The sequence below is a fragment of the Rhinichthys klamathensis genome, unplaced genomic scaffold (genome assembly GCF_029890125.1).
Source record: "Rhinichthys klamathensis goyatoka isolate OS25496 unplaced genomic scaffold, OSU_Roscu_1.1 h1tg000032l_1, whole genome shotgun sequence".
In the NCBI taxonomy this organism is placed as follows: Eukaryota; Metazoa; Chordata; class Actinopteri; order Cypriniformes; family Leuciscidae; genus Rhinichthys; species Rhinichthys klamathensis.
The window spans coordinates 4,963,572-4,972,299 of NW_026606581.1; the positions used below are offsets into that span (position 1 = coordinate 4,963,572).

An 8,728-nucleotide genomic window follows, 5' to 3' on the forward strand; every position below is an offset into this window, starting at 1 on the left:
CTTAGTGTTCAATTCCCCCTATGTAAATAGCAATGGAGAGAAGCAAATATTTTACTAGTGCTCCAAGTGCTAAGGTTCAAACAGGAGTGTCTGGAAAGATCTTATCAGACATTCCCTATAATATTACATAGTACATTTTGGTTTCAGCTGAGTGGGGAAGCAATTTTCAGAGGGCAGAAATGACAGAAAGAGGAAGAGAGGAAGAGAGAAAGAGACAAAGAGATAGCAAGAGAGAGGGGGTAGACTGGGACTTACAAAAGCACACTCAAGTCTATACATTTGTGTCCTGTGAGGTTTGGACCATCTTCTTTTCTTCACACCCCAATGGCAGGAGACAGAATGGGACAAGCAGATGTTCTGAGCCAGGATGGCATATAAACCAAGTGACTGTAAGGAAGCAAGTGCTGATTTAAGCTAAAGTGAAGGTTCTGTGCATTACCCACCATGTCTCCTGCAACTGATAGACTGTATCATGTACTCTGAGAGTCTGTATGTTTGAAACTGTTAAAGGTGAAATCCAACCAAGCCAAACCCCTTCAATCCTCTTATGACAATCCCCCACCCCTGATTTGTGCATAAAAGGGATAACAACACTGACATACAGTCCAGCTCTGACAATCATCAGCCATAGCCATGCTTGAGCTTGACCCATCTCAACCTGATGACTCTTGGGTGGTAGCATTTCGTGGATGAGATGGCCTCACTCTGCAAATTGGGTTTGTTTAATAACGTTTTAATAGACATTCTATCTGCCCTCTGATCCTACCTCTGTTGCTTTTTATGCGGATCTCCATCCAATCTCTGTGAGTACCGCAGAGATGCTTAATTGTCCCAGAGAAGCCGTTAGCATTCCACTAGGCATTAGGGATGCCATTGAGCATGCTCCAGTTGAGCTGAGACAGCAGTCTCACTCAGGTCAGTGCTGAGCAATGCAGACTACAGGACTGGATGCCTCAAAAATGCTTCCATCATCCTTACCTCAGACATAAGTCCCCTGGGTTTTTTAGCCTAAAGCCTATTTAGATAGAAAGCAAGGTGTAAAAAAACTGAGGGGTACAGTAAATCACTATTTTTTTTACAGGAGTTGTTTTCCAAACAACATTAGAGTTACAATAAGTAGCAGATGACTGATTTGAATGGGAATGACATATCTACTCACTCAGATGGGAGTCTGGATGTGGGCTTTACAGAAGGTGCATGCATTATTGAAAAAAAATTGTTTTTGAAAAGGTACTTGAGCCAACAGCTGTTTCGTTTGCCAGAAAGTTGTCAAAAGATCTAAATCCATAATGAAGGTGCAGTAGGTAGTGGAGTGACAAATTTCGTTTTACTTCAAAGTAAATGAGAAGAATCGTTGTGAAAAAAAAAATAGTATTCCACAATCACAGACATTTCTATCCAGGTGGGAAAGATTTCTCAGAGGACCACAAAGTTTGTGGTCCTCAGAAGACCTTAAGTTTTACTGAGGCTGTGTGAGAAAAAACGGACATTTGATTTGGATGAGATAACAAAAATTATGTTTTATTAACAAAGTTCGGGAGGAGCACGTTCAGATAATCAACTCAATTAGCATCAGTATATTTACAACATACCTCCGTTCTATGACAGTTTTCCAGCATCCCTCCACCACCCCATCTCCTCACTTCTAACTATTCCTATCCCAACCTGGGATGGGGAAGTAATGGGTTCCGAGCTCAGAGCCCTCCCCTCGGACAGGACGCCAAATACGCATAACCTTTACTCTATTTAATTAAATGTAAGTGTGAACTCGTGAAAAGTACATCTGCGAAACACAAATTTACCTGACCTCTATTATGGAGTGTGTGCCAGAGGGTGTGTCGAAGTTGGGTAGGACATAACTCTGGTGGGACAAGGTCTGTTTGCTGGCACATAGTGCTGTGTTGAAAAAATCGATTCACCAATTCTGAATCGATTTTCATATTAATTTCTAAAGATCGATCCGTAACTCAGAGGATCGATTTTAATAGGTTTACATTTTCCCCGTGAACTTTAACTTGCCGCGACTGGGAGATCCCTGTATGCGCATTGAAAGGCTTTCACTCAGCGCGCACATTGTTACGACAACGGGCTTTGAGTGAGTCATTAAACCGTTCATTCAACGAACACGTTCAAAAAAGCTGATTCATTAAAAGAGATGTAATGAAACAAGGTGTTAATTATTTTTTAACTTTGAGTTCCACTTTTCAAGGCTCAGCTGAGCAGCAATGCGTCGCATGGGTAACGCTGAAGCTGATGCTTTACTTATTAGAGACCAATATGGCATTGATTCAATGCGTGACTCGCTGATTTTATTTCCCCGCGGCTTCCTCGCGCAGTGGGATGCTGACCAGCGCTGCTGCTGACGCGCATTTATGGTAAATACCCGTGACGTGAACGTTAAAAGGATGATACGACAAATATTTCGCTTTCCTTTGACACGGCAACCTTTTTCACAAATACATATATGACTTCAAAGACAGACGCAGGTAATCGCACGCGCTCTGCCGATCTCTCTCATTCACTGTCTGTGCGAAGCCTCTGTAGGCTACACATCACCACGATAAACAGTCTTGTTTGTTATCATTATGAACTTGTTTAACATTCAATACACATGCATGAAGTTCAAAACAAGAAGGGTATAGCCTTATAAAAAACGTGAATATCGCGGTTGCTGCGGTTACTTGCAATCCTCTGCGGTTACTGCTGCTGATATACCTCTGCGTCCTCTGTCGTCTACACCAGTGCAAGTTTGTGAAAGCAGTTGTATCAACACTCTGGAAGGGGAATTGTTCTTTACAACCATCCATACTCCATTAATTTGCAGTTAAATGTCTATAATAATTGTATCAATATGTTGCATAACTACAGTCCTGTAATTCAACAGCTGGAAAAAAAATATGCTTTTTTCAAAAACACTTATCTTAATCTCGAAGATCGGATCGGATCGGATCGGATCGGATCGAATCGAATCGAATCGAATAATGATAATCGATTCAAGATCTTGAGAATCGGAATCGAATCGATTCTTGAAATTTGAATCGAAACCCAGCACTACTGGCACAGATGAAGAAGTGGGAATAATGATAGCAAAAACCAAATACATTACATTCTCTTGTAATTCTGACAGTCACAGAGCGAGGACCTGCTGAAAAAGAACCTGGCTTCTGAGACGGTCAAAGTCTATTTCTGTTGATAGTTTTCCCCCTTTTCTTAATTGAAGTAACTTTGGCCTCATTGTCTGCATGTAGCTTAAGCAGAGGACACAAATATTGTGCAAACTGCGCGCCTCTGGGTTCTCAACTCCAAACAAGGGTCTGAGTTCAGTTTATTGAGGACTATTCACCCTACGGTCTGAGAGAGTCTACCAACTGCCTTTGCAGAAGTGCATTTGGCACAATCGCTCATCTTCATCTATCTGCAATGGCAAGGGCATGAATAACTTTTGGAAAAAAACTGTGTCTTGCAACACATTTCCCTTGGTTTAAATGAAGCCTTGCAGTAGGTAATCATTGACTATGCTACTGCAAATTCACAGCTTCAGGGCAAATATACCCATTTATTCATTCAGACCATACGTTTATGCAAAAACATAATTTTTCTGCAGGGGTCAAACAAGGTCTGTGGTTGGTGTAATCCTGACCCTTCATCTCCTTGTGTGTGGGCAAAGGCAGAGCAGTTCCCCTGCAGCTGCCAGAGCGACGCTCCACATTACAGTGTGGTATTTATAGCCGATGAAACAGCTCCTGTCGTTGGCCACTGTCATGTCTGATGGGTGCAAAAGCAGTCAGCTAAGAACCTACCAGCAAAACACACACAAATGCACAAGCATGCACACACACTGACTTTTACCATCTCCAAAGGGCTCTGAAGAATGACTCACAGTCTCCCTTGTCCTGGGAAAGAGAGAGTTAGTAAAGACAATGGCTGGAACGCTCTTCCTTGCAGCCCACTGCCACAGAACTAGAATTGGGAAAGAGTGAGTGCAAATGTTCATCATGTGGAAAGCTACATGGTCTGCCATTAGGATCCCTGCCAAAGATCTCATCCATGTGATTATCCCACCCCACCGCAGCTACTTGCTTCATCATCCATCTCATGCAAACACACACACACCTGCACTTGTACATGCTAGTCCCTGCCGCCCAATCCCACACCTCTCTGCCGTTCCAAGATTTTCCATCTCCTGCTCAGAGAGGCAAACTACACTATCATTAAAACTGATCAGAACCTCTTTATCCTTGCCCACTGCCCACATTGCTATGGAAACTCAGCCAAGAGTAGTCACCTGATATTGGCAGAATAGAAGAGATGAGCAAGGGGAGCGGGGGAGGGGAATGAGATTCCCTTCACTCCAGTTTGATCCGTGATTTTGAGCTTTATTACAGCCCCCATCCTGACCTTCACTTCACAGCATGGGCCGAATGTATGTTAAAAAAAAGTAGCAAAGCCCTGCACTCTATTACTCCTCCATTCAATCTCAATAAAACAAGCATAAACCAGAACCGTCTTTCCCTGGGTTAATAATTCATCCCAGGAGACAATTATCTATTTAGGGCATTATTAGATTTCTCAGTTCATTACTCAAATATGACAAATGTGACAAGACAGACATGCATGCAGATGATTTCCACTAGGCAAATGGTCCTGTTACATGATCATGTGACTATTGCGACATGTGCAGTCACCACATTGTGTCATTAATTTAAGTAACACAAAACAAAACCTATAAAGGTAGCTTGGGATCAGGTTGGAAGGTGAAACTACACATTATGGAAATCCCATAACCACATATTAGGTTTTCAAGTTAATGTTTCACGACCATAATTGTGTGAGCAGAGTGAGTCAGTGCAAAACATTCATGGAGCAGAAACTGCAATAAGACTCCAGGGGCCTATGAAAAAAAAATGCATATTTATGGTTCATTTGTGAGAGTTGTGATTGATCGAAGAGAACTGAGATTAAAAGCAAACTTTCAACAAGAGACATGATCACACGCTACTAAAAACTTACATGAATGTAAAGGTTTATAAAATACTGGAGTAGAGATAAACTTCACTTCAGCAAGATAAGGCCACATCACACACTGACTATGAACTTTATAACAGACAAATGTTTTCATCTAAATATAAACATGTGAACAGGTAGGCCTGCCCCCAAATAGTCGACTAAACGTTAGTCGACAAGAAGAGGCTTAATCGACCAAAATTGTATCAGTTGGTTTGTCGCAGAAAAGAAAAAACTCCACAGGAAGTGGCAACGTCACGTCCGCGAGGGACAGATCGTTAATGGCGGGTCCTTGCGGTTATTATTGGATGTCGCGCATAGGGCTGTCGATTTTTGAGACATAAATGTTCATTGAATCGATTGTAAAATCGATTTTCCATGTCTAAAGACGTTTCCATTTTCAACGCCATATAGGAAAATCCACGGACAACTAACAGGCATTAGGACGAACGTAAAGAGTGCGCTTGAGACGCGCACAAGTCAGCAATATTTCTGATGATTTATTGGCATGAAGTTTCGTGCACAATGACAAACAGGAGTGCAAGATTCTCGAAAAACAATAAGCAGAGTGGACTGCCATAACATCAATGAAAAACATTACTGCAGGCTTCGACATGGCTGTGTTTACGATTATAAATGTCAAACAAATTTCGCCTACGTAGGCGATTGTAGGCCGAATCTGTATCTATGCATGAGACTGTCTGAATACCGGCAGAATTCACATTTTTGTTGTAAAAAAAACCACATTAGGCAGAAGTATAGTATAGTTTGTATGTGTGTTTGTCAGAGCCTGCAGTTGCTGTGTGACGCGCGTTCGCTGCGGGCGTGTCGTCATGACGAGCTGGACGCGCTCCGAGAGAAGGCCGTTAAAATCGATTCCCTATTTTCGTTTTCGATACTTGTGTCGGTTGGTCCGATCGATTGTGCAATCGATTTTCGAACGTAAAGTGACAGCCCTAGTCGCGCAGGAAATCCAAATGTTTGTCTATCATCCACCAACCTCTAATATGGCTTATCATTTGAAACAAGTAAGTAGTAGCGACTACTCTGTTTGTGGATTTTTAAAAAGTAATTCCCAGAAAAAGTCCCCTGGCTAAATGAAGCTCCCCTTAGGGAAGTTACAGGGACTGCCATTGGCCAAGGCAGCTCTAAGGACCCTGGCAAGTAAACATAGCAGAGTAGTGTCAAATTCATTCTCTTAGTTTGTCTGACTTTAATGTGAAATGTGAAGGAGTGACTGCTACCTGACCCATAAAAATCGCTTTGGTTGGTGTTTAATATAGTCAGGCTGTATATTCAGTCAATATTTATGGTTACTTAACTAATCATATTTTCCAGTTTATTTCTTTAAACAATGGAAAAGTGCTAGACTGAAACCTGGTATTTATAGTATAGCTATAAGCTATGACATATTTGTATGAAATGAAATGCTCATATTTTCGTGTTCTGCTGTACATCTGACCTAAGGCCAAATGCAATGCAAATCAACTGATACAAGACAGATTCAGAAAGCAGTTTAATTTTTTGATGAGGACCATCTGACTTTGGAGGAGAAACATCTCATCTCTAACCAGAAACCTAAGCTTGTGAAGGTATTAATTATCACAGCAGATTTAATTATATCATTAATTCCAAGTCAAGCGAAATAAGCTGCCTCAATGCAAAAAACACTATTAAAGATGTATGTTGAGAGATTGCACACGAGTCCAAGTACTGTAGACGTAATAACGCACTTGACTATGAAAGCTCGTTATTTGTGTATGCTTGGAAAAGCAGGGACTGGGCAGAACATCTGTAGAACACATTGATTTTACAAGGCTCTTAAGTGAGGCAAATGTTTTCTGAGCATCGATTAAAACAGCAGACGACATGACAGGAGATAAAAACCACAGAGTAGCCTTAAAAGAGTGAAGCCAAATTGTTATATGATGAAAATTAATGGTGCCCGTCCTGTAGTGTGTCTAATGTGTGTGATAGTAGATTAAGTAAGGAAGAGCACTGGAGGAGATGCCTATGATGTAGAAATATGCTGTCAAATTCTGATCCCAATGCAGTTTAGAAACATTACCTTAAAGCTATAAAGAATAGTAAAAGGACTTGTGGGAACTGTGTTAGGAAAAACAATCATCATCATAATAAGTGGTTTGTATTGTTGTAATAACAGGCAGAGAAATATGTAAATGCCATCATCATATACTCACATTCACACAAGTAATCCGCATGATTCATGCACTATATTCATGCACTATATTCATGCACTATATTCATGCACTATACACTATAAGTCATGCATTAGCTTTGTTTGGGAAACTACATTTTGTACTGATCATATTAACAAATTTCTTTTTTTCTTTTTTTTTTTGCTCAATTGGTTCATTGAAAAGATAAACCAATCAAACGAATCGCTTATTTACAAATCTTACCATTTTCTTCATGTGCTCTCATGAACACTCCATGAAGAACTAAGACGGACGTTAAGATTTATGGAAAATAATGTCATTCTGTTCCTCACACAATTGCTTTCAACACAAAATATTGAGTCATGTAGACAACTATTATGACAGATTTATTCCAATTTTGAGGGTTGACATCTTCAATCCCCATTTAGTCTTTTGACGGTGGGGGGTGGGGGGGGGGGGGGGGGGGAGTCATAGAAGGAACAACATGAAGTTAAGTAAATGAAATTTTATTTTGTGTTGTTAACTATTTATTTAAACACCATCTGCAGTCCTCAGTAACACGCTGCCTTCTTCCTAGGGGTCTAAAAGTAAACACTAAGATTTCTGCAGTGGCTTCACGTTAACTTGCCTTTCTCCTTTCTACCCACATAAACATGGACACGCTCCTGCTGTGGTGTCTTCTGCTAAATGTCTGGCTAACGTACCGGACATTTACGCTGCACCACTTCAACAGCAGCCCTGATACAAACCATTTACTAATTTAGTCAGGTATATTGGTATGGTAGATTCGTTTCCGCTAACGTTATGGTGTGGATTCGCTGAAAGTAGGCTTCCTATATTTGGCACAACAATCATTCGCAATCGTCTTCAACTCTTCCTAGTACATAAACACATTATTCATTGTGTCCGTGCTCGTAATGGCTACAAAATGACAGTCTGACCAGAGCATACTTCGGTATCACGGCGCGAAAACACAATGCGCTCGAGCTGCAAACCTGACCGTTATTTTCCCCGTTCAGCAGTCGAGGCAGCTAGCAACAGGCCGGGATGGAGCGAACTCACCGGCGATAAAAACACCGTTTTCCTTAACGTAATGCGGTCGTATATAACGGCGACACACTTACCTTGATTTGGCACCGGTTACTTGTATCTCCACAGCGCGTATGTTTTAATGAAAGGGATGCTTGGCGAGTCGTGGCGGAAACAGGAACTGGGAGACTGACTGCTGCTGTCTGAATTCTCGCTGCTTGGCTCTTGAGGAGGCTGCTCGCTGTCACTGGGCTGCACTGCGCATGCGTGTGTCAGATCACCACGATACAAGTGCTCCTCAGCAATGAATACAATTTCTTGAAACTCATTATTCATGGTTTTGCCAGCGTAATGATACTGATTTTCTTCGTGCAAATGTGACAAATAGTCATTTCACTAATGACACCGCAGACAAAGCAATTTAATGCGAGCGATCGTGTGGGATTGTATTAAAAAAGTAAAGCCCACTATTATGCAAATATAACACACTCGGGGTAGTAGGCCTATACATATTT

The 8,728-nt window shown here is 41.3% G+C and overlaps 1 protein-coding gene across 2 annotated transcripts in view; it reads right to left on the reverse strand.

Moving 5' to 3' along the window:
- fut8a (fucosyltransferase 8a (alpha (1,6) fucosyltransferase)) overlaps nucleotides 1-8,461 on the reverse strand; it is a 101,525-nt gene extending 93,064 nt beyond the window's left edge. Inside the window, exon 1 of one of the 2 annotated variants that reach the window (XM_056245660.1) lies at nucleotides 8,309-8,461. The gene's annotated coding sequence lies outside the window, so the exon portion shown is untranslated. The remainder of the gene's footprint in view (nucleotides 1-8,308) is intronic. The other variant, XM_056245659.1, reaches the window with a different exon arrangement.
- Between the last annotated feature and the right edge of the window lie 267 nt (nucleotides 8,462-8,728).